Raw genomic sequence first — 27,582 nt, 5'->3', positions numbered from 1 at the left:
ACATACTAGGTTAGCTGCCCTGCCCACAGAAAACACAACCTCCTGGGATCTTAGAGTTAACTATTATGCAGTATGAAACAGTGTACAGTTTAAGGACTACCAGTGTTTTAGCGAAACAGGCTAAGTGCTTCAGTGAAGCTTTCATCTCCCAGTGTAATAAAAAGCTTTTTACCAATTGCACCGTAAAGCTCTATAAGCAGTATGTTTGAGCAGCTGTGTTTCAGTGAGGCACTATTAAAAACAGGGACTGCAAAACCAACAGTTTTGGCTAGCATGATTAAGGCAGGCACCAAACATGCCCTGGTACTACAATTTTCAAGCAATTCTTAAGGCAAGGTACCATTATGGCAGTGCCTTGTTAATGCCCATCTACACCTACACAAAAGCTCAAACTGTTGCGTTTGCCAATGATATTTTACTCAGGATGCCATGAGCAATTGTATAGCCAGGCTCAAGTGACCAAATACAACAAACAAGTGATCTGCAGAATTGATCCATTAAGCATTAGCAAGTGAAGGACATGAAAGTACACCAGTTACTCTGCTGCCTACTGTAGGGGAGGTTATGGCCTAAATAATGTGTGCAGCATATTGTGTGTAGTGTAGTACATGGGTTACAAACATTTAGTATTGGGGACAACAAGGTGGGTAACATTGGTTACTAACACTATAGGGGTGACTTGAGTGGGCTAGATTTGTTAGGCCACAGGCTCAGAGTATTAATATTGCAGCAGGCACACGGACACCATCACTGATCAGTGGCAGTTTCAGAAAGTAATAGAGCGCGATGTAACTTGGAGAGCAAATTTATTCTTCATACAAAGGCAAATGCAGGAAGGATAGAGGGAAGTAAGATGTTGAATATTTCTCAGGCCGCAGGATGGGGTGATGAACAAAATTCTGTTCAAAAGGTGCCAAAAGCCAGGAGTTTAGTCAGAGGGGTGCTGGAAGGTTCTGGCAAATAATGAGGTTAGAGTTGACATGAAACAGGCTGGAAAAGTATGAGCGGTGGCAGCGGGTGACTCACAGAATAGGAGGGAAAATGATAAATACATAGAGCCATATAAAGGTGGCCGTGTTGGGAAAAGGTTTTAAAGAAGGTGCTGGGAGAAGACCTGGGGTGCTAATCATTTGGATTTGGGCTAAGTTTGCTGGGTTCTTGGCCAGAGGGAGCTGAAAACCTTTGGGCAGACTGCCTCAGCTGTCCCAGATTGAATAGTGAGAAATCTTGGGAATGGCTGGTTAGTTTTGCTACTACTGAATATAAAGCTTTTGGTTTCTTGCTACTCTGGTTTGAAACCGGACCCTTTGTGAGGGGTTGGGGGAGGAGTATAAATAGACTATCAGGACCCCCTTTTCTACACAGTATTTTAATTGGCAAGGTCCCCAAGGGGACACAGAAGGCTCCCTGCCTCCTTAAATGGACAAATTGAGTAGTCGGAATCCAAAGTATTAGATGGGGGTCTGCTCTCCTATGCAGGGAGATGTGGGAGGGTGTTCAATCTTGCTGCCAATCCAACGTTAAGCAAAGAGGGGCATAACCAAGGGTTGAAACTGTCATTGTATTGCCTTCATCACTAATGAAGATCAGTTCAGGTTAAACTTGTATGTGCAGCCAGAGGCACCAAACTGCTCTCCTGAAGACCTGCTCACAAATCTCGATTCCAACTCTTTAACCCGGTCAATCATGCCATTCTCAAGTAGTCTGATAACCAAGGCACCACAGACCGGGACTGACCTGCCTTTCTAACCAACCTTCCCAAGTGCAACTAGGCCCGTTCCTCTGTCCTATTGCCATGGCTTTTCAATCTCTACCTCACCACTCTGGCACACTTCCATCTTCTCTCCTCAATACTTATGCTGACGACAACTCTACTTCAAGCTTCCCTCTACCTCCTCTTCCTCTCATACCAGACTGCCTGACTGCTATCAGCATGGTGCTCTACTAATGATCTCTGCCTTAATGCTAAGACCAAGATGCTTCTCATTGGGCTGCCTGCTGCCCTCCTACTCTGGCCACTCTTCTTGGGCCCCCTCATGCATGACAAAAAATCTTGGGGTCACCTTGGACTCCTCTTTCCTTCTCCCCTCATATCAAGGACCTTGCCAACAAGTCCAACTTTCAGCTCCACCGCCTCAGAGGAAGTCTATCTTTCCTCACTTAACTCCAGATGCTTGTCTCCCCAGAGTCCTGATTCTCTAGGCTGGACTACTGCAACAGCCTCTTCCTCAATCTACCCCTTCCCTCATTTTGCCCTCAACTAATCTAGAATAGTGCTCCAAGACGTATCTTGGCATAATCTCTCCAGCCCTAAAATCTCTCCGGGGGCTGCAAGGATCAAATTAAAGACCCTCTGCATCATCCACAAAGCTTTCTGGTACCCGGACCCCCGCTACATACAACTTTCTCTCCCCAAGTACCTCCCTGCCAGAGTCCTTCGGTACTCTGGCTCCAACTCTTTGCGGATCTTTGCAGATCACACTTTTCTCCAAAGTGCGCGGGTGGATCTTTCTTTGGCAGAAGCCTCCCTCTGGAACAGGCTTTCTGCTCCTCAGACTTGAGCCGGAGCACCTTAAGTTTCAGAAACTCCTCAAGACTCTTCTCCCTCCCCCTTCCATGATAATGGCCCGCTGCGACGGATGCCTGCTCCCCTATGTGCCTTACAGGGGCCAGGCCGCCGCGCCTCCCCCCCCCCGCACCCTTTACCAGCACTTGCCCTTCAGCACCCCTTCCCTGGCTAGCCTGAATCGGGTCCACCCCATCCTCACACTGGTGACCCCTGCCTCCCCTGGCACTTGCCCTTCTGGGCTCCCCTCAGCACTTGGCCAGCCCCTGGGGCCCCAGCCTTCCTGCAATTCTACCCTCACCCTTATCCCAGCCCTTCCGCCCTGACCTTCCCCCCCTTCCACTTGTCACTGCACTTGCTTGGCCTAGTAGCTGCGACCCCATGTGCACATATAATTGCAACATTCCCAGGGTACTAAGTGATCCCCGTCCCCTCCATTCTTACCCCATTTTTTGCAGCATCTTGGGACACAAACATACAGGCTACACCAGAGTAGGATGGCTGCACAAGTCAGCCCCTCGAGCACAACAGAACACCAGGAGCGAGCAGAGTAATGCATATAGTCAGATATAAGGCCACTATTGGGCCAATCATTCTTCCCTGCTCCGTTTTGTCCAAGTTTGTTGTTGAGCAAGCACTTTGAGTACACGCATTTTAAATAATGGAGTGCTTACTTCTTGTACCCTAGGGGCAGCCAATCCATGTCCAGGACAAGACGGAAGGATTGGTCATTATCAACAAAACTACAACAGGCCTCATTTTATTGCAACCAATTAGAACCAGGGGAGAATAGTACAACCCTGACATTTGGTTAGCAATTAAACTATACCCTGACCCTACCAATACATAATGGATGTAGAGGTTAGGACTGATCTGCTCTGCGCCCAGGTCTAACCTCTCCAGAGGGGGTGTAGCCCTGATTCTCTCCTCCCCTCTCCCCCGAGTGGATTCCTGCCTGTCATTCCTATGCAGGCCTACTCTTGAATGCCTCGTCTGCAGGCTCTCCCCTCTCCTAGCCATTCCCTTACAGTGGCTACTATCTATCAGCCACCCGGTCAGATCTCCTTCCTCTAAGTGGGCAGACCTCTCATCACTCGTATTAACCACTGAACTACTCCTTGGAGACTTCAACATCCACCTGGATGCCTCCTGTCCTCCCTCTGGACTCTTTCGTGACCTCTGCGACTCTCGATTCTCCCCTCTGGCCCGACTCTGCAGGGCACACTCTGGATGTTCCGATCTCAGACCTTCCCCTTTCTGCCCCTCTCACCACTCCTCTCCTGGAGTGATCACTATCCTTTCCTCCCATCTCTCCCTCTCCACCCCTCAGGCCAAGCCACTTCCATCACTGTCGCCCACCTTCTCGGTCATCCGACCCATGAAGCGCGTCAATTGAGGCTTTCGCCGCCACTTTCTCACCCCGTGCTAGCCCTTTTGGCTGACCCTCACCTCTCCATGCTCCACTCTGCTATAGCTGATACTCTAGATATTCTTGCCCCAGTCATGAGAATCCGCCTGAAGCCCAAAGCCAAGTGCAACTCCTGGTACGAATCAGACCGCGCCACCCTTAAACGCAAGTGCAGGGTGGCCTAGAGGAAATGGCATGTACTTCATGTACATCCTCTGGAGCATGCGGGAGGCCAGTTTGTCAAAGGCAATACCGGCTCTGTCCTCGCCAAGAAGAGAGCTCATATCCAAGCCTGTGTCTCTGCGGCATCTAACAACTCGGCTGAACTCTAAAATCCGCAGGGAACTGGCCAATCCTGCTGCAGTCTCTACCTCTCCTGTCCCTGCTCAGGCCCTCTGCACGGCACTGGCTTCGCACTTCATCTCTCAGGACATCCTGTCCTCACTCTCCCCTCCCCCTCCTCTACACCCTGCTCATCCTCTGGCCCTTCTGCAGCCATCTCCCCTCCCTCTGCCTTTACCCTGGTTCTCCGCTGATTAGGTTTCTAGTCCAGTCCGATCTATGAAAGTCTCGTCAAAACAGATCCATCACTGTTCCTCCAAAACCATCAAGGACCACATCGACTCCCTGGCCGATTTCTGCATCCACTCCTTCGCCACTGGAGTCTTCCCTTCCCACCCCTGAAGCACTCCCTTGAGCACCCTCTTCAGAAACCCTCCGACTCACTCCTCCGGCCCAGCCAACTATCGCCCAATCTCCATCACTCCCTTCCTGGGCCAACTCCATCACTCCCTTCCTGGGCCAACTCCTAGAAAAGCTGGCCATCTCCCAGCTTAATCTCCACACAAACTGTTGGTTGTCTACATGACCATCAGTCGGACTTCAGAGCTGCCAGAAGCATGGAAACTGCTCTCCTGAACATCCGTGAAGACCTGCTCTCCAACTCTGATTCTAACACCCCCTGTGTCCTCATCTTGCTTGATCTCTCCTCTGCCTTTGACACGGTCAACCACACCATTATGCACAAATGTCTGATAACTTGAGTATCACCGGTCAGGCCCTGGCTTGGCTGACCTCTCCTCTGACCAACCGACCCAGGCCCAACTGGGGTCCTTCCTCTGCTACCCCTTTCTCTACCTGTGGTGTCCCCCAGGGGTCTAACTTCTCTCCTTGGCTCTTCAACCTCTACCTGGCACATCTTGCCCACCGCATTGCTGCTCTGCCCAAACTTTGTGCTACGTGGATGACAGCTCATTTTCAGGCTACCTTCAGCCTCCTCTTCTCCTCCCTCATCACTGTCTGCTATTCAGGATTGGTGTGCTGCCAATGACCTCTGCCTTAATGCCAGTAAGGCAGAGATTCTCTTCATCAGCACACCCACTCCTTTCCTGTCACACTCTGGCCGGCCTCCCTTGGCCCTCCTCCTCCCACCTGCGAGGCTAAAAACCTTGGAGTCATCTTCGACTCCACACATCCGACGTCTCTAAGAAGTCACACTAACAACTCCACCTCCTCCAATGGATCCCTCTTTTCCTCTTCTTCCCCCAGACGCTCACTGTCTCCAGAGCTCTGGTTCTCTCTAGGCTGGACTATTGCAACAGCCTCTTTCTAAGTCTGCCTGTCTCTACTGTCTGCCCTCTGCACCTCAACCAAAACAGGACTGCAAGACTTGTCTTTGGCCTCAAGTCCAGGGATCGTATCTCCGAGGACTGAAATCTCTGCACTGGCTCCCAGTGGCTGCGAGGATTATGTTCAACACCTTTTGCATTGTCCACAAGGCCTTCTGGGGCCTGGGGCATCAATATCTTCAATTCTCTTCCTAAGTATCTTCCTCATCAAGCTCTTTGCTCATCTGCCTCCAACTCCCTCAGGGTCAATCGCTTCTCCAAGCAACGAGTTGGTGGTAGATCTTTCTTCGGCTGGGGCCTCCCTCTGGAACAGCCTCCCTGAAACTTGAGAACCATCTCCGGAAGCATCTCAAAACCTCTTTGCTTCTGCTTTTTCTCCTCTCCACTGCTGACCTCCTGGTTGAAACAGCAACTGCACTGGTTACCTGGCCACCCTCTGATCTCGGGACCAGGTCCCTCCCACATCAGTCACACACACCCGCACTGCCTGCCCGGCAACCCACGCACAGACTTCTGTATCCCTACAGTCCCACTACCAGCACTTGACATCCGACGTCTGCACTTCCTTGCACTTGCTGGCCATTATTTTTACTTTTATTATTCTATTCCCATGTATTGCACTTTTCCCCTTCCCCATCCCATGCGCGATCTGAATGACACCTGGCCTAGTAGGATCGTGGTCTGTCCTCCCTTTGTTCCCCTCCCTTGCCTCACAAGGCACATTATAAATGCCATATCATAACTATGTATTTCAGTGTCTTTTATTGTAGGATTATAAATTTATTTAGGAGAGACTTCTTTCCATCTATGTTATTTCACTATGTGTTAACTTTTGCACTTTCACTATATAAGCTTTGTATTGTGCTTCACAAAAGTACCACAAAAACAAAAAGCAATATGGAGCAAACGAGCCATGAGGAGTGACAAATATTGGGCTCGGACAGCTCCCATGATTGAAAATGTATAAAACAATTTGGGCAATGAGAAACGCCCAACACAAAAGTGTTTATTGAATTGTGAAATAACTAAGCTCACTAGGTGAAATAAATTACACCACGCATGGGTGATTATATTACACTTGAATTGTTTTGAAAACTAAATATGAGGACAACTTATTACAAGGCCTAGTAAGACCATGTGTTGCTTTCTCCTCTTGCCCCCCTCCACCCTCTTTTTTTGCCTTGGTGCCTTGAAACACTATAGGTGCCTTACAAATTGATAAAAAATACAATGTCACCTACGCAAAATGCTCATTGATGTAGTGCGTTTTTCAGGCTGATGAAGATTATATAAAAGTGCCCAACTGTGAAAGGGTGCAGTGGTCATAATTCTGTCTAGTTCCTTTTGGTTTGCACCTAGAGGTAAATGCCCATCTAGAATGCAATGCAGGGAACAAAGTCTATAGATGCAGTGATGATTCCAATGGTGTAACTGCTTTACCGACAGTGACCACGCCATGTGGCCAGGGGACAGCAGCCACTAACTGATCATGACATTAGGGTGACTATATGAGGGACGATCACATGGGGATTAGGGGGAGGCACCCTCAGAAGGGTGTCATGTCATTATTGGATGAGAGATGGTATACCCCTGCCATTCCCCATGCCTCAATGGCATATAGTCATACCTCCCCTCTCACCCACCTATGAAAGGTACTGAAAAACATTTATGGGACCTGTATATAAGTTCTTAAAATCTGACTTGCCTTTCAAAACTCCTGAAAATATTTCCAGACTCTGCATACAAGCTTCAAGAACTTGCCTTTTAAGATCACCGAGAAGTTGTAGCACTTTTTGGACCCAGTCTTCAGGGTTCAAGATGCTGAAAACGAGGCCCTTGTACTCCAAAATCTCTCAAAGAAAAAACAGAAGCGCATCGTAATTCTTCAAAGTGTTACCCATCGCTGAAAAAAACCAAAAGTCAAGCCAAGGGGCATGTGCCTGCTACATATACAGACTACATTGACTCAGGGATGGAAGCCCTCGAGGGACATCAAGTAGACTGCATCGACGCAGTGTGCTCTGTTGAAATATTTTTCCGAAGCAGCTGCAAAATATAAAATGAGGAATATGTGGGAGCACACAATCCATTCGAATATTCTTTTTTAGTTAGGCTCACTAATCAATATGGCATATTGATGCTTTAAAAAAATTAAAATTAAAAAACCAAGAACTCACTTCTGGGAAACAGCCCTCTTAATTGACTCAAATGGGATTTCTCTCTCATTGCTAGATGTCATTTCTTTTGAGCCCCAGGAGGTATCAGCAGGGGAAGTAGGCCGCCAACCACTAAAAGTATAATCACTGCCACCAAAAACCCAACCCCAAACCGCCCCCCCCATATTGTGTAACCACTTAACCTCTTGCCGGGACGCCACACAACGCAGAGAACAAGCAACAGGTAAAGTGCCAGCCACCGTCCATCAGACTGCAGTGGCAAGCCCTGCCTACTCCCAAAGCAGCTGTCCACAAGTTCTCTGCTCGCCCGCAAACAGCATAAGCACCGGACAGTATCCACACCGCCTAAAGAGGAACAGACAGTCAAACTGCGTCAGACAAGGTAGGGAGAACTACGGGTAGCAATTGCTACCAACTACCACCTCCTGCAAGAAGTAATCCAACCACTAAACCTACACCCAGAACCACCTCTGGGAATCCAATTTGAACACAACTTGCATGCTTACATTGAAGTACCGATTGTATGGTGAAGCCTAGGCGTCTCACACTGTCTAGGAATCTCAAATCTAGGTGTATTTTGATCACTGCCTGCCATTCTGTGAAACCTAGGCTTTTCTCCCGCTGTGTAGGATTCCAAAATTGTATGGGCATTAGCTCACTGTAAACCACAGTGTGAAACCTAAGTTTTTTTCTCCTATTACCTAGGTGTCTTAAAACTAGATGTCCATCATTGCCTGCCATAATGGAATCCTAGGCCCTTCCTTTACCCAAGAACACCCAGCAATCACTGAAAGCAAGTAACTATAACCAGATCCCTACCCAAACAAGGAACCTGCAGTCCTCCAATACCAAACTGCACTACCACTTCCAACACATAGTACTCCGCCTACACAGTCCACCCATAGAGGAACACCTGAACCTAACCTGCTAATGGTCTAGAGGCATCCAGCCGTCGCAACATAAGAGGATAAAACTCAGTATCATCCAAACACGAGGCCATAGAGGTGAGCTACTGCCCCTGTAAACTCAATACCCAAACCATCCTACTACCAAGGACACAAAATGGCCGACACAGAATTGGACGCTGCCAAAGAGTCACAAATACAGAACGCACCCCAGCAAACAATACATTGATGAGAAAAATCCCTATCCTCACACCGTACCTTGCAACAACCTCAGAACCTCGACACTTCACCGCTGACAAGTCCAGACAAGCTAAGACCCTTCTGGAACCCTGCAAAATAAATTAGAGCACCCAAGAAGAGCAAAGTTCAATACCAACGCCCTTACTCCATATATAAAAAGAACACAAGGGCACCGCCAACAACCACATCAAAACATGAAAGATAAAGCTGTAGAATTCATCAACCCAATTATCAACCTAAAATACTGCCTCAACGACGAAGCAGCCTCCACAGAACCCCAACCAATATGCAACACAGAATCACTCCAACTGGACATCCACAGTTCAAAACAGAATAAATAAACTCAAGCACGCCAAAAATATCCACTGCAACCTAATCAACACTAGGTCAATGTGCAAACATGCCACGGAGATCTACAACCTGTGCAACAGAATTATAAACATTCTATTCATAACCAAAACATGGCTAGATGACAATTACAAAATGACATTCCATACCTGCATCCCAGACAACTTCAAGTGCGCACAATCAAACGGTCAAAATATAAATAAGACTGGTAATAGCATACAAGGAACAGAACACTTAATTGAATACCCATTAAGCATCAAACACTGCAAATCTCTAATCCTTCGCCCAGCAACAACTCAAAACAACCCTCCAATTCATTCTGGTATACAGACCACTGACATACAATGCAACCTTCTTGGAGGCCTTCACGGAAGCAATCACCAACCTAGCCATTGAGCAGAACACCTGATAATCCTCCAACTTCAACATCGGTTGGACGAAGAAACCACAATCACAAATCACTACCTAAACAACTGAAGACAATGAAACTACATCAACTAGTCAATGGAGCAACTCGCCAACAAAAACCTCATCATCACAGTGCCACCAATTCAGATCCTCTGGAGCAACCACGTAATCATCCCCTTCATGATTGCACTGGCTACACCAACAACCAAACAATCTGTTAACTATCATGAAAAGAAACTGGACCATCAAAAATAGCAACCCAATTTAACTACTGGAAAACAAACAACCGGCAACAATGGATGAAGCGGACCTTGACACAAAAACAGAAGTACTTCACAAGAGATCACTACAATAGACGGGATCGCCAAGGAAAAAGCTTTCATCCCATCATGCAAAAATAGCGACAGCAAAATGGCTTACCCCGCTACTCTACACCATGAAAAGAAAAAAGAAAAAAAAAAAAAACAGGAAACTAACTAGAATGTAGGAATGAAAACGACTGGGCTAAGAAATTTCAATTCCAACAAATCCACTCATACAAAAAGGAAATCCAAAAGGCCAAAAGGAAATGCTTAGATAACAAATCATTGAAGCCCCCACCAACATCCAAAACTGTTATTCAAACAAAATGAGAAACCCTCTGGCTGGAACACATCTCACTGAAACTACGCAACGACCTTACAGACCACTTCAAACAAAATCAGCACCATCCAACAGATCATACAAAGCAGAAGCAGCAACCTCAACATGCAACCCACCCATCCGAGGATCACAAGAACAAACTCAGAAGCTTGACCCAAATATCAGCAGAGCCATTCGTCAAGCTGGTAAAGAAGCAGGCTGCCCTTGGATCCCAGCTTGCCAGACATACACAAATCAATCCTCACACAAGGAACACCCATGTAATACTACAGAAACCTTTTCAACCAATCCATTTCAATGCAGAAAGTATCAATCTTTCGAATCAGCATACATCAAGACCCTCCTCAAGGACTCAGGCAACATGGAGGACATCTTCAACCACAGACTAATCTCCAACATCCTGTTCCCAGAAAACTACTTGAAACATACATCTATACAATAAACATTCATAGAAGAAAACCTACAACCTACTGCAGAATCAAGCACAAGTAGGCTTTAGACCAATTAGAGGAAAGGACACCCCACTGCTTTCAATCGGGGATGATCTAAAGGTGGACAGACTCACAAAAGCACAGCTCTAATGCTTCTGGATCTCTGCAGCATTTGATAGTCAACCACAACATCCTCATCAGGAGATGAGAAGAAATAGGAATCACTGACCTCGCCTTACTATGGATTAAACCCTTCCTAACAGATCAGAAACTATACGGATCAAACCTTTTGAATCCTTGTGGTACTCCACAGGTGGATCATATTTTTCCTTTTCATGTTATACCAGGCTCCACTAATCAAGCTCATTAAAAGACAAGGCCTTACATGCTACAACTACGCTGACAGTCTACAAAATACAAGACAATGCTGGAATGCTGCCTCTACAGCTGATGAACTCATCCTAGGCAAAACAGAAATAATGATATCCAAAAGCGGAGAAAACAATCACTACATCCCATGGCTGAAGGAGCTTGGTACAGCGCCAGCTACATCAACTATAGAAAAGAACCTGGGAGTTTTGATACACAAACACTAGAGCCACAAGTAAATGCAAAATCAAGAAGTGCTTCCTCCTACACGCAGTAAAAAAGATCTTACCATTCCTCTTTCGCTCACAATACACCATCACTCACATGTCCAGAGTAGACTAGACCAACAGTCTATACCTAGTAATGCCGAACGACAAACTCCAGTGCATGAAAACATTGCGGCAGACCCCCGCTCAAACCTTCACGAAGAGAACACATTACACCAGCACTTAAAATGCTACACTGGCTACCAATAAAACAGCGAATACATTTCAAATCAATTCCCATAATGCACAGAGCAATCCATGGCCAAGGAGCAGAGTTCCTAAAAGAAAAAATAAACGTCTACCACCCAAGACCACGCCGATCAAGCAATGACATTCGCCTAGAACCAAAACCATACAACAAAAAGAACATTTGGAGGATCTCTCTCCCTCCCTCACCTGCCACCAATAACCTGGAAAGAGCTACCAAAAACTTTGATTTGCCCCAGAATCAGATTGAAACGACTAAAGAGCAAATGCGCAGCAGGAAACAAGAATCCCAGAGAGGGAACCCATCCTCCCTAACTTATCTTCAATATAATGAGGGGGGGCGGGGGTGCCATTGCCGCATACAGTTATACCAAAGAAAATGTAGGAAGTTAGGTTCCCACTTGTGAATGGGCATGGAGGTACCAGGAGAGCATAGGGAGGACACCATGCCCACATACTGCTAGTCCACAGAGGAAACTTGCAGGTAAGGACCACCAAAATGGAACGGGCAGGATGGGACTGGACTCCTCTAAACAAAATATTAACACCAGGGTTGGGGAACACACCTGCTTCAACCAGGTACACAAACCACTAAAGTAGCACAGAGGAAAAATGCCACCCCCATCAAACCTGCCAACTAGATGGACAAACTACAATATCAAAAACCCACAGGATAACCATAGATGTGGAGCAAAAAAAATAAAGCCGGCTAATCGTAAGAAAAAACCCACTAACCAACTAACCAACTAGAAAACCTCAACTTTCCCCATACACCACACAGAAATCCACACAACCACTTCTCCGCACAGCAATCCTCATGTACTGGACCACATTGCAACAGACAACCCCATATCAACAGCTCGGCGACCCGATAACCGCGCTCAAGCTCTGAACACCGAACTGAATCTGCCAACAGGGACATCGCGGCTCTCCTATTCCCCACTTCAGCTTACCAACACCCCCCCCTACCCCTTCGTTCAGATCCAGCACAGCACCTGGGGTCCGCTCCAGTGGCGATGGTGCACAGTACAAATGCCTTTAACTCATTTTTAAGTTAGATAAATATTTGTAGGCTTTTCTGGTTTTTCCTTTTTGTTGTCTCCTGTAATCATTGATGGATGCATCTGTCCATATGGATCAAACAATTCCTGTGGGTAATGTATGTCAATTTTTTTGATGTGTGGGTTTTTGTGCCCTAATTTTCTATTTGTTTAAATATATTTTGTTATAAAAGCTCAGAGGAAGACTTATGTACATCTCGAACATGTCAGCTGCATACCATTAAACAGACAATGTATCAAGAATGTACTGGCTCATGAATAACTAATACTGATCAAGTAGCAAGTGTAGCATACTTCATATAGTTTGTTTTTAAAAAATATTTGGGTATAGCTCACCAGTCACAAGGCTTGGTTCCTTCACACTGTACTGTATCACCTTAAGGCATACGCATGGCAGGTAAAAAAAAAAAAACAGATAAGAAGCTGCCCTATATTTTCAGCCCTGTTCCTCCCCCCGCCCCCCAAGAGCTTGATCACAAACTCCCCACCTCTGCCTAATCAGTGTATAGTGCTATGCTAGCACCTCAAGCCGGCCAGCCTTTCAACACGTTACTGGGAACGACTGGCTGCTCATCACACCAAGCCAGAAACAACCGCTAGGCATTCTGGTAGCAGCCAAAGCAGAGTCAGGCAAGAGGAAAGGACCTCAAAACTTAGTGAAGCCACACCAACTCCAACAATGTGGCCTTATCCAAAAACAGAAGGATAACTTTAGTATTTGAGCTAATTTGCTAGATGGGTATTCCAATTTCATCCTATTTTTATTCCTCCAAGTGTGCAGACTTAATTTGAGTAGCTCAGTTTAATGGGTATTTGGGTTTTAAGATACACAAGCTATGGGTTTCACAGTACTAAATTATTTCAGACTGTTTGGTGTGTTGGGTTGTGTCTAGTCAAAGGATTTATGGAGGACAGTACTGGCCAGGTTCGTTCACAGGGATGGAGTAGACATAATTGGTATGCATGCCCATGAAGTGAAAAGTGGGTGGCAGGGAAGGGCGATTGTGTGCGAGGCTAGATTTGTTTCTCTGGAGGGCTGCTTCTAATGAATAGAATCAGTTGATCACTTGTTCGTCAAACTATTCATCTTGGAGGATGCTAAATAAATGGATTACCTTTAGTTCCACTCAGGACAACAACTTCAGGCATTCAAAAGATCTTGCCTTTTGTCCTACCATTCAGGAATTGCAGACCTACACTTCTGCACAGGTTTAACCATTTCAGTTAGTGGTGCTATAGCTACGTGTGCATTAGTGACCCATGCTGATAAGGCATATGCCCACAGTATATGCATCTCTACCCCGATTTGAGATACATCCAGGCAAGAGTTTGTATGCTGTGAAGGCACACAGCAGACAAACCGTACAGCTTGGGCTACAAATTTATTCAAATCAAAAGGACGGTTGGAAAAAGGCCCACCTTACCCATGGTAAGGTGAGATTTCCCCACCCAACTGGATTTCCTGAACGACTATCCGTTTCACAGTAGATGCTTGCGTCCGAAACATGTACTTGCCCTCACATCTATCTGTACATAAAGTGTATGGATGTCAGCATCAAAATGATAAGTGTTCAAATACCAGAACAGAGCTTCTTCCAGCTCTTGATTGTAAAGGGGTTCTCCTTCCCCAGGATAGTTCACTTTATCGGGGCGGGGGGGGGAGGGGTTCCTTTCCAAAGCTTTCAAGTCTCTCAATGTTCAAAACCAGTATGGTTCCTTGGGATCCTTAACAGCTTTTCAGGCTTTGGGGTCTTTCATCAATTTTACTAATCAAAGTGGAGTTCCAAAATACTGAAGTTTTCCTGACTTTAAAATCAAACTTCCATCAGTGCCTTTTCCTTTAGATGGGTGTACTCTGTCTAGGCGCAGTTGTCGATCCACTCAATATAGGACATAAAACTGCCACCTTACTTGCTTCACAGTTACACTGCCATGTTTTGCGCTTCAGTGGATTTGGCCTCTTGCAGATTCCTAAATTCTCTTTATGCCACATTCACATGTTCGATCAAATCTTCTCAAATTTATGCCACTGCTTTTTCCTTCAAATTACACAGTTCCTTTTATTCTTATGACACTTGCCAATGCTTGTTCTTTCCGGCTTAAACAGTTCACCGTCCTTTTCATCAGGGAAGTTCACCAATTGTAATGAGGGGTGGTTTGCTTCCTTGTCTGCACAAAACCAATTCCAAATGCAAGGTTATTCTCGGTTTTAATTTGGATTAAGACAGTCGAGCTGCAATGCTCTTCATCCGAGGCTTTGAATTCTTTAAATCGTATGCAAAGGCACTATATAGTTGTGTCATTACAACTCCTAGGCGGAGGCACCTTGTCAAACCAATCTGGCAATTGCGATCATATAGTGGATCCCAAATTGAATAAATTGCAGCAGTAATGACAACTATATAGTGTCTTCGCACACGATTAAAGAATTCAAAGCCCCGGATGAAGAGCATTGCAGCTCAAAACACGTGTCAGGCTGTCTTGATATGAATTAAAACCAAGCATAACCTTGCACTTTGTGTTTTTGTGCACAGACAAGGAAGCAAACCACCCCTCATTATAGTCTTCCCTCATAGGCAACTTTGGCAGGTTGTCTACAACTTGCTCCCATCTGCAGCCCATCAACAAACCTACCTTTAAGTCAGGGTGCCGATTCCCAATCGGTTATCCTCTGCCAAACACTTTTCTACAAGTTCACCAATTGCTTTCAATTCAGTCAGACTTGCTTTCGATATTCAAAAATATCGAATCAACCTCAAATTCCCAGTTTACTCTCCGGCTGGGAATCTGCACTACGTTCACAGACTTATTCATGCTTTCACTGTTCGCTGGCCCTTCCTTGGCCTTGTTAGTTTTTACATATTTCAGTATTCATACAAATCCATTCGGCTCTTTCTGCCTTCAGGTTATCATTCATCAAGCATCTATTTTAAGATGGACCAGCATTCACACTGCTAACAGTCCCTCACGAACGATCCAACCAGAATAAAGCATGTGGTTCGCACCACATTGTCTAAGTCATTCAGCTTGCTTTGACTCACCGGGTACACCGTCTCCAGGTGCTGCTCTCCGCTTCAGCAGGTTCTGTGGATGTCGCTGTTCCTGGCTCAGCACGCCTCTTCCAGGGTCTCCATCGCCTAGGGTTACCAGAGAGTCCCCCACTACCCCTCTGGACTCCAGGCGGTAGGGAGGCCAGCCCTGCCCCTGGGGACCGGAATCTTCCGCCACAATCGGCTTCCAGTGCAACGACTCAGCAGCTCCTTGGCGCTTCGGACACCCTGTCAGGGAGAATTCGCATTTCGGTGCCAATTCCCTTCAACCTAAGACCCCCAGCTCTTTTGCTGGACTTTAGAACTTTTTAATTTCAACCCTGGAGAGAGAGCCTTTTTTCTCACTCATTTAGTTTGATCCAATTTGGATTATATGTTTCCTTTGTTTTTGGAGTCTGACAAACACCATGGGCATCTGTTTGTTGGCGACAGCACCTACAGTGCAATGTCAGAGAAATCCTTTATATTTCTCATAAGGTTTAAAAACCTTTTCTTGTGTGAACTTCTGTTCCCGAGAATAGTAAAGTGAAATTGACTTAACTTATCTTTTGTCTTTGTGTGGGAGTGCTGGGGGGTTACTTAGTAGCCCCCTTTCCTACTTACTCATGTAACTTTTTTTAATGTTTCCCTCACTACTTTATATGGCAGTGGTTTAATTTTCCAACCATTGTGCTTTTCTACCACAGGTGGAAACCTCAGCTGCAGTATAGAACCCTTGGGTGACCATTGTGTCAAAGTGGCCCTGGTCTTTTTTCGCCATTTGTTTGTGAAGTCTTTCTTGGGTTGTACTCTGCGTGCCAAACCAGGTTTGAGCCCTTGTTAGTTTTGCCTTTGGGGGGCTTCAGTACTGAAAATCGCCTCTGGCTCGTTGGTCTGGAAAGGCAGGACGTGAGGGGAGGTGCCCGAAACTCCCGTCCTTTGTCTCCATGGAAACCTGAATGCAAAGTCTTGACTAGTTTGCTGTCCTTGCAGGACAGCCACCCTGCTGTGCGAGCGACAGCTAGGCAGTCGCTGAATGGAAGAAACCAGTCCAAGAAGCCTCGCTTTTAAGCAGAAGACTGTTGACCACTGGGAAGAACAACCGAACGAAGAAACCGTGAACAAAGCTTGCTGCATCCTCCTGAACAGTTGAACTGCCCAGGGAAGCCCTGCTTTCTGATAGACAAGAGAAGCTCCAGAAAGGACTTCCCTTGGGTTAGTGGGACCAACTAACCCCGGGACGAAATTTGCTGGAAGACCTTCCCCGACTGGCTGTAATTCTTTGTTGCCGCAGGAAGAGTGCCAGGGGTTGAGAAATCCATAGTCAAGTGCAACATCTGTAAGCCAGCCAAAAGCTCAAGGAGTCTCCCGAGAAACATCCTGATGCAGGACGACCCAAGCCCGAGTCACCTTAGAGTGCAGGACTCAAGGATTGAAGGAAGCCCAACCAGTGTCCAAGGTCAGTGGTGGTGCGGTTTACTGAGTGCTTAAACAGCGAAGTGCCGCTGATCCAAAAAGTGCCTGTAGCTGCCGCCAACCACTGAATTGCTGGCGCAGGAGTGCCCAAATGTCCACCCTCTTGTCCCCATAACTGAAACCCGGGAAAACAGGATCCGATTCACTGCAACCAGAGAGAAGCCAGCTGGATCCCCTTCTAACCAAAAGGTACTGTTCTGACGTTAGGGTACCTGCCTCAATGTGTGTACCTTGCTCTTCTCAGTTGAGACTTGCAGTAGCTGCTTTTCTAGAGTTGATCTAAGCTCCAACTTTCTGAAGTGTAACAGCTCGTGACCCTACAATGATTTTTCTTCAACTAACTTTGTGCAAGACTTACTATTTAAGAAGTGTCTCAACTCCATAGACTTTGCTCCAATTGACTTCGGCTGTCCTGCCTCCCTGTAGACTTCTGTTGCATTGGCTCGATTTCTTACTTTCCCTCATAGGTGATGCATTGGTATTAAACTAAAATTGCTGGGAAAGGTTTTTATCTAGACATCATTGGAAGATTTAAAGTGCTCACATGCTCCTCTAACCCGTTTAACCTTTTTCCTTCCTATAACCTTTCCTTTCTACCAACCTCAGGATTTACCAAATACAAAAGTGATATATAAATGCCATTACGGTCCTAGTTAGTGAAGTCACCTAAGGGTGTAGGAAGTGTGTATGAAGCATATCTAGAGTATTCACTGGCTATCTATTGATTCTGAGAAGGCATTTTGTAGGGTATTTTTATTGTTGCACATTGCCCTTTTTAAAGGGCAATTTACAAACGGAAATTATTTTAACTATAAACCTTGAGTGGGTTATTTGGATACTTGTTTGGTGGATTTCATTGCTACAGCTCACATTTACCCCTCCTGAGATAAGCCAGTAACACTAGCAACTTGTGTAGTACTGACCAATAGGTGGGATGTACAATACCAAGACGACCAGGGTTGTTTAGTCTCCCACAAAGTTACATCAATTCTTACCTAACACCAGTCTCCCTGCCTCACCTCCGGCTTCTCTTGCAGGTGTTCCACAGGCGATCCTCTGCCTCACATGAGTGGGCCATTTATACCAGCCGCTAGGCCCCGGTGCAGGCAATGTTATGCTACTCTGCATCCCTCTTTATTGTCTCAGTAGCAGGCTGGTGCATTTTGGGAGAGTTGTGTGGATTCATAGGAGATGTAATACTCTAAAGGCCTTGGGGACATTTGAATCCTTCTAAAAAGGGAAGACCAAGTTACTTACCCATGGTAACATTCTTTCATTTTACGAACTCTCCATATCCAGCTTCAGCTGCTTCGGAATTTCTTTTCCAGCAAGGGGGCGCTGTGCCTCAATGGCCTCCGTCTAGGTGTCTACATCAATGGTAGAGTGTGCACCGACTGTTGGCTTCAGTTCTGTTTTTTTCATGTATTGGTTTATCCTACGCCCAACAGCTAGTCACCATGAAAGAGCGCAAGTGGCAATGACAAGGAAATTCTACTGTGGTTTAGGTTGGGAGGGGCAAATGGGGAAAAGTTGGAGGAACATCCAGTCGAAAGAATGTTACCCTGGGTAAGTAACTTGTTCTTCAAATGGATTGTGTCCTCCCACACATTCCTCATACGAGACTCCCAAAGCAGTATTCTGTTCTTTTGGAGAGAGTTAGAATTTACATTTTTCAATTAGAATGTAAAAGTTATTTATTGGTCTGTGTTCAGAATGCAAGACTGCCTTCCCAAACACACCTTCCCAGCCTGAGTAAGAGTACAGACAATAATGCTTGGTGAAAGTGTAGACCAAGGACCACGTTGCGACCACAGAAATATCCTGAATGGGTTCTCCCTCTGTAAGGCAGAGGCAGTAGCCATGCCCCTAATAGAATGTGCTCCGAGACCCTCAGAAGGATCTTCCATCTACTTTGTAGCATTCTGAGATTCTTAGGATGACCCACCTAGATCAAATTTAGTTTTTGAGATCGCCATACCAAGCTTCTGGCCTGTTTAACCAAAAAATAAGTTAATAGTTTCTACATTTCCAAGCTGGTGTAGCCTCTCTTGCTTTGCAGGATGAGGTGGTGATAGAAAAAGGGTAGAATGATTTGAGTTCAATGAAACTCAATTTCTGGTAGAAAGAAAGGTTTAACCTTAAGGACCACTCTATCCTTGAAGACTGTAAGGAGGATTGCAGGACAAGGCTTGAAGTTCTCACCCTACGTGCTGATGTAACAGCCACTGAAAGGATGATCTTTAAGGTTAACAATCTTAAAGGACGGGAGTGAATAGACTTGAATGGAGCACACTTGGGAATATCAGAACTAGGTTGAGATCCCAAACCGGACTTGAAAGGAGACAGGAGGAAAAATATCAATCCTTTCAAAAACTAACCAGTGTAATCGTAAGGAATATACTCTTCAGAGGAGCGCTTGAAAATCGATAGTGCTGCCAGATACCCTTCAATTGTACCAACGTGGAGCCCCAAATTGGCCAGATGTAACAAGAATGATATAGGTGTACTGCATGTAAAAGGGACCAAAATAGTATCCCTGCACCAGCTGCAGAATTTGTTCCAACGACAGCAGTATAAGGATTTTGTTGCTGGCCTTCTGGCCTAAAGCAAAATCTCCATTACGTTGTCTGGGAGGTCCCAATCCAACCTCTCAGAAACCATGCATGAAGGTTGAGAGTTTTGACCTCAGGATGGAGAACCCGACCCTCCTCTTGCTAGAGAAAGACTTCCCTTTGTGGAAGACGTATTGGAGGGCAGATGGACATGTCCAGACGGTCCGGGTACCATGTCCTCCTGGCCCAATCCGGAGCAATTCGGATCATGGATTCCCCGAAGTTTCTCAACCTCCTGATTACGTGAGGAATGACAGGGACCAGAAGACAGGCTTACAGGAGCGGAAACTCCTAGTCCACTATGAACGCAAAGATCTCTTGAAGGACTTTCTGAGCTAGTTATCTCTTGAGGGAGACTGCTCTACCTGCTCAGAGCGGCCGCCGCTGTATTCTCTCTGGCTAGGTGAACTGCTGATAGAGATTCCTACTTAAATTACCCAAAACCAGAGCTGCATTGCTTCTCTGCACAGTGGTACTGACCCTACACCTCTCGAGGTAGTACATGGCCAACACACTGTCGGTCAGTATCAGGACATTCTTATCCTGTAAAGAAGGCAGAAAGGCCTTCAGTGCTAGTCTGAATGCCCTCAGCTCCAAAAGGTTGATGTGTAGTTTGGACTCCGATGGAGACCAACAACTGCTGATTGTTGAGTTGGCATGGGCTCCCCTCCCCGTGAGGCATCTGCAACTACCGTCATCTCCGGCCATGGTTGCCAAATTGTTGTCCTTGCATGCCCTCCACAGGTGGTCCTGTGTGACTGCTCAGAACCTGAAGTAGGTCCGATATCCTGCCTGAGAATTGGGAACATTGAGTCAGAATGCCCATAGAAGAATCTCATTCTCAGGCGGGCCTCTGGCAGCAGGAAAATGCAGGATGCGATGAGGTAAAAAAAAATTAAAATCGAAGGTCGGAAGACGCGGGGCACTATGGAATTTGGTGACCATCTGCAGAATGTCTTCAGCCCTCACCTCAGGTGGCGAGGCTTTTCCCAAAGAAGCGTCTAGGACAGCTCTGATAATTGGAGCCTTTGAGATGGTATCATTTGGGACTTCTTGAAGTTGAGGGAGAAGCCCAGTTTGTGGAGGGATTGACAGGTGAAGCCGAGATGTTCCAGGACCTGTGGGAGAATGTGCCCCGATCAGCTAATTGTCCAGCTAGGGGTAGACATGAAACCCCCTATCTGGGGCAGCCACCACAGTCAACTTGGTGAAAAACCTTGGGGCGGAGGTCAGCCGAAATGGCAGAACTTGAATCTGATGAGAACCGCCAACAGCGAGCCTTGGGTACTCTGTGCCCATGATGGATTGGCACATGAAAGTAAGCATCCTGAAGGTCCAATGATACCATCCAGTCGTGAAGCTGGAAGGCCTGAAGTATCTGAGAAAGAGTAACCATCTTGAATAGTGTCCTTTGTTGAAGTCCTCTGTCCTTCTTGGGGGAGAGAAAGTAAGGGGCGTACCAACCCTTGTTCCTCCTCGTTACAGGTACTGGTTCTATAAAACCTTTCCCTAGCATGGACAACATTTCCTGCATAAACCCTTGTTCCTCCTCGTTACAGGTACTGGTTCTATAGAACCTTTCCCTAGCATGTTCAACATTTCCTGCATAAGGAGCACATCTGGAACTTTGAAAGAGCAGTTCCCCGATGGATGACCCTTTAGGTTTTTTTTTAAAAAAAAGGGAAGGCAGTAAGCCTGGGCAACTGTTTCCGAAGACCATGCATATCATATCATGCCTCTGAAGTAATACTCCACCATTCCATCAGATGCTGTGAGAGTCTGCCTCCCACTGGGGTTTTGTGGAACAAGGCCTCAGGTTTTGAGGTGGCTGATGCAGGGGCTGAGGATAAGCAGCCCATGCCTGGGCAGTCTTTGCACCACTTCCCCAAACTGATTTAATAGCAATGCTTTCATGGTCAAAATCCTTAGGATCAGAGCAGTTCCTCTTCGCGCGAATATACTCTCCTTTAGGGATATTGAACTTGACATGATTTTTCTGACAGCTGTCCGCATGCAATATTGAATAACAGAAGTAGACTTACAGAAAGTTTTTGTCACCAACCCTTTAGGGGTGAGATCAATTGAAAGATCCAAGAAATCAATGGGAGTTTGACATGGTGGATATAAATTGTATACCCCAATCATTGTGATTAAGATAAGCCACAAATTCTAGCAGTAATTCTTGTTTACCAGACCAAATTAGTAGAACATCCATATATCTTTTCCACAATTTCAAATAGGGAAGGTAGGCAGCATAGACAAATACAAATTTGTCTTTCAAACGAATGGATGAATGCATTGGCCAGTGCTGGTGCAAAGCTGTCACCCACAGCCACCCCAATTAATTGCTTAAAATATACATTGAAAGCAAAAACATCGTTCTGTAAAGTAAATAAAAACTCCTTCACCATTGTGATACGATTGAAAAAGGAGGCAGAAAATTCAAGGAAAAGAAACACTTTCTAATGCTTTCAGATGATCTATGGAAGTGTATAATGCTTTGACATCTAGTGTAACTAGTCAGCAATTGTTTTGGAAATCCAGATTGTCAAGAATTTCAAGTGTAAGTATGGTATCCCTAATATATGTAGGAGTGTTGAGCACCACTGGTAACAAGAATTAATTTATATAGATAGAGATTGTTCCAATATAACACCACCACCACCGACTATTCATAATAGGGCAATCTATGGTGAGAAATTGCCTTCCTACATCCGTGAGAAGGCCCGTTTTGTGCCATTTGGAAATATCATTAGCTGTCGCATGAATGTCTTAATGGGGTTGTTGGGAAGAAGAGGATAACAACCAACTGAGTTCAAATGTTGCATGCCCATAGTTCTATAATCAACACGATTCATGACAACATTCTCACCCTTGTCGGCCTCTTTGATGATCAAATCAGGATTACCAGACAGATGTTTCATTGCTTGAAACTCATCTTTATTAAGACTGCTTATGAGTGGGTATGTGTGTTGAAACAGTCTTCCAATAAGTGCATGTCCTTGATAACTGCCTGATAAAAAGTATCAATAACATTGTCAGAAGGAAAAATGGGAGAAAACTTAGATTTCTTGGTTAATTCCTTGATGCTAACACTTTGTTGAAAAATATCTAGTTCCTTTAGTACTTCTGAACTACTGGTTTGTGTAAGAGGTGCTACGTCATCAAGTGTCATTAGGACATGGGTAGTAAGGAGTGTTTCCATGGAGATCTGGGACGGAGTAGGAGGTGGAGGTTTATAATTACGAACTTGCGTTGCAAAGAATTGTTTGAGTTTGCGTGTGAACTTGAAAAGGTCAATGTGGATGTCCACAAAATTGTTTGTAGCCGATGGAACAAAGGAAAGGCCTTTATTGAGAACAGTTGTTTCAGCTGAGAAGAGCGGATATGAACTTAGATTAATGATTAGGTTGATGGTTACAGACTGAGTAATTGCTGATTGTTTATATGTAATCACAAGTGGGTTAATTCGTTTCTCCACAACTGATTGCATCAGGTTCTCCTATTGCTTATGACTCACCAGCAGCGCACTCACAGAAAGCAATTGTAAATATATTACTCAAACTCAGGGTTCTTACTACCGCTTGCAATCTGCTAGCGACCGCAATGAATTGCATTCAGTTCACTCCTCGGAATGATTCACACAATAGCACCAGGCGCACGCAGCTTAGCGCGATATGGCTCCCTTTCAATTTCGTTTTTGTAACATGGTTGGTTTTTTCCACCGGATACTTTTTTTTTCCTAATTGGAAATCCAATATGTTTTAATTGCCTCCTTGAGACACAATCTGTTTATGAAGTCGGGTTAGTTTCCCTAGTAATGTTTCCATTGAATTCAGCAAGTCCAATATGGTGGATTTATTTTCAATGCAACATGGCCATGTTTGAATCCCTCAGCCTTTCCCTGCTTAGCTGCAGCTTTCTATTTTAGTCCTGTTTCCATCTTGACAGCCCGGGCTGCTTCACATCACTTTGGCTTTTCCTGCTGTGCTGGTAAGACGGTTTTTCATGGCCCCACTGACACTTGTATGTCTCAATTCAGCAATACTTTATTCTCTCTAGGGGGGCGTGGCTACGAGAGCCATGTAGGAGGACGCGTTCCAGCGGAGCTCCCGAGATCCTGAACAGATCCGGGCAAATTAGTGCGGCGTGACGGCTTATTGAACACCGACGATACGCATGCCAGCATGTGAAAGTGCTACCTATGCACTGTGAACCTTTGGAGGACATAGTAGCCACGGCGGCGAAGATTGGAGAAGAAAAGTCGAGAGACGTTGAGGACAAAGGGCGACTCAAAATGGCCGACATGGGCCTGAGACGGAATAGAAAAGAGTAGCGGGAAGACCTAATGAGGCCAGCGAGCAGTGCGCCCACTCCTCATTCGAAAGACCTGCACATCCCCAGAACCATGTCAAGTAAGGCAGTGCGACCCAAGGCGAAACAGCCCGCGCTGGACGACTTCACCAAGACGTCCCCGGGCCCGGACGCCACCAAGAACAAAGACGCATCGGACGTGGGTGGCGCGACGCCTTCAAGCTCTAATCAAGAAATCCTGGCGGCGATTGCGGACCTGAGAGCAGCCTGGGAGTCGAAATTAGAACAGGCCGTCTCCGAATTAAAAACGGCATTGGACCTCAAAGTTGGGGAGGTCCAGGAGGACGTCAATCTGCTGAGACAGGACGTTAGGGTTCTGGCAGAGCGCACAGAGTCTCTGGAAAAAGAAGTTGGCCCGAATACGGCGGACTGCGCCACCCACAAGGCAAAACTGCACGCCCTAATTCAAAGGGTGGGCAACTTGGAAAGTAGAGCGGAGGAGGCGGAAGGACGAGCCCGTCGCAACAATATCCGCATTGTGGGCCTACCGGAGGGGACGGAGGGCCGTGACCCTACTGACTTTGTTGAGACCATGTTACTGCAGGAGATATCCGGAGGGGCCTTATCCCAAGGCTTCGCAGTGGAACGAGCGCACAGAGCCTTAACGAGGAGGCCGCCTCCCGGAAACCCGCCCAGACCCATCATTGCCAAAATTCTTAACTACCGCGATCGGGAAAGAATATTGGAACATTTTCGAAAAGGAGGCACGATCAAGAGAGGAGCAGCAAACATCACGGCGTATCCGGATTACACTCTAGCGGTGCAGCGGAGTCGCATGAATTTTGGGACTGTGAAACGGAGGCAGGTTATAAATATATGTTGCTTTATCCTGCAAAACTGAAGGTTATACAGGCGCATAAAACTTTATTTTTCGAGACCCCAGAGGACGCCATGGAGTGGCTCGACGCACAGGGGTGCCCCCAGGAATCGGCGGACCGGCCCAAGAAGGACTCGGAGGAGCTGCGGATGGCGTAAAATGGCGTCGCAAGATGGCGCGACTCATGGACTTTGGGACTTGATTATAGTCGGCTCGGAACCTTCGGTATGGAAGGTCAGTTGGTTGCACTGTTTGTCGCAAACATTGGGATTATTATCGAACGGGAGCCCCATGGAGCGATACTCTTTCCCCACAATAGCTTAGGTTAGGTGGCCATTAGGGCGACCTCACCCTACTGGGCTCTGTGCACTGATCGGTGATTACGGAACTAGATGTGGGGATGCCTGAGCTCTGTTGTTGAAGCTGGGCAACAGTTGGGGCGTGTGATGTTGGGGGGAGGGCGGGTGAGGGAGGGGAAGGGAGTTGGGGTTTGGTTGTGTGTGTAGTTAGTTGGGGAAGGAGCTTATTCGCGGAGTGGCTGCAGTGGGACACCTTCTGTGTCATGCGAACTGCTGGAGTTTCCTGTACATGGGGTGGGAGGACACATAATTGCCATGGGAGACCTTAAGATTGCCACCTGGAATGTCCGTGGACTCAATAATTACCTGAAAAGAAATAAAGTCATGTTGTATCTTAAACGACAGAAGATCGACATTGCCCTGCTACAAGAAACGCACCTGACCAAACAGAAACTAGACCTTGTGAAGAAAAAATGGAGTGGCACGGTGGTGGGCTCCCCGTACTCGGCCTATGCCAGAGGTGTGCTGACCTGGGTGGCCCCGCATGTCCCGCTTAGAATTATACGAGAGGAGGTAGACACTGAGGGTAGGCTGGTAATACTAAGGGCACTGATTGAGAACAGAGGACTGAGTATTATTAATACATATGCCCCCAACCAGAATACTGCTATATACTTCAGGACTTTATGTACACGCCTGGGCCCGTGCGCAGAGGAACCGATTATTTGGGGGGGGGGGGGAGGGGGGGCTTCAACTGTGTTCTTGACCCCAAGACAGATAGGTCCGATAGTAAAGTGGACAGGCCCACCCCGGCGGCTAGAGCTCTACGGGTACTATTAGACGATTTTGGACTAGAAGATGTCTGGAAATTGAAACACCCCACTGCCTTGCAGTATTCTCATTATTCGGCCCCTCAACAGCTGCATACGAGACTAGACTATTTCTTTGCCACGCCAGAAGTGGCGATAGCAACTACTCAGATTGAATACAGAGCGAGGGTCCTGTCGGACCATTCGCCCTTGGTGATGGCCTGGCAATATGGCCGCCCCAGAGGGAGGATACCGACATGGCGCCTTCGGGCGGAGGCGCTAAGAGACCCGGTCTTCAGAGAGGATATTAGAGAGGCGATTATACGGTATTTTGAGGAGAACACGGGCAGTGTAGATTCGGCTAGTACACTTTGGGAGGCCTTTAAGGTGGTATTGAGGGGCGATGCTATTTCCAAATCAAAGGGCCTGCAAGGGGGGGTTCTGGCTGAGCTAGAGAAAGTGGAGAAAGAATTGGAGCGTGAATGTACCAGAGCGGGGGGGGGGACACAGATTTAGTACTTGAATTACAGCAACGATGCTCGGAGCTTTGGGAGCGGCTTTGTCACCTCAACTACAGGAAATACGTGGAGAGGCAGCATGCAGGCGGTGACAAAACTGGTCGCCTACTAGCATGGCTTTATAAGAGGGAAACCCCTAGGGCCCCGATTACGATGATAGAAAAGGAAAATGGGGAGGAGGCTCACACTCAGGAAGAGGTCAATGCTGCTTTCTTAGATTATAAAGCGCTGTACGAGGACAAAGGGGAAGACAATCTAGATAAGATCAGGGACACACTGGAAGATATGGAATTGCCTAGAATTAGTGCAGAGGAAAGGGAGGAGTTGGATGGTCCCATCACGCTAGATGAACTGGAAGAGGTGGTGAAGCGGCTGCCTACTTGCAAGACCCCGGGCACTGATGGACTCCCGAGTGAGTTCTATAAAACATAGCGCAGAGATACTTCCCCCTATGCTGGAGATGTATAATGAATCATTTGAGGAGGGCCGATTGCCGGACACGCTCAGCGAAGCGCTGATAGTGCCGCTTCCCAAGCCTAACAAGCCGAGACAACACTGTGGGTCGTACAGACCGCTGTCGATGTTGAACCAAGACAGTAAGATCCTGACAACGGTCCTGGCGGACAGGCTACGCAAGGTCATCGGCAGACTGATACACTCGGATCAGACAGGTTATGTTCCTGGTAGGAATATAGTCCATAATCATAGGCGGCTCCACAGGATGATCGAAGAAGGGAACAGAAGGGATGAGGAAATGGCAGTGATTTCTTTAGACGCAGTCAAGGCATTTGACTCGGTGAGGTGGCCGTGGCCGTTTGCAGTTCTGGGGGCATACGGGTTCGGCCCAGGCTATATCAGATGGGCGAAGCTGCTGTATAGCCAGCCAACGGCTAGGGTACGCACGGGATCGGTGATATCCGAGAAGTGGCGCCTTGGTAGGGGTACTAGGCAGGGATGTCCTTGGTCCCCGATGTTATACATATTGGCCCTGG

The 27,582-nt window shown here is 46.6% G+C and overlaps 1 protein-coding gene across 2 annotated transcripts in view; it reads right to left on the bottom strand.

Annotated features, from left to right (window-relative positions):
- PSME3 (proteasome activator subunit 3) overlaps positions 1-27,582 on the bottom strand; it is a 538,782-nt gene that overhangs the window by 335,934 nt on the left and 175,266 nt on the right. The gene's annotated exons all lie outside the window — the stretch shown is intronic.

This window comes from Ambystoma mexicanum, chromosome 13 (assembly GCF_040938575.1).
Source record: "Ambystoma mexicanum isolate Mex_15411 chromosome 13, UKY_AmexF1_1, whole genome shotgun sequence".
Classification (NCBI taxonomy): Eukaryota; Metazoa; Chordata; class Amphibia; order Caudata; family Ambystomatidae; genus Ambystoma; species Ambystoma mexicanum.
The sequence above is the reverse complement of the archived record's forward strand: the minus strand, read 5'-3'. Positions and strand labels throughout refer to the sequence as shown.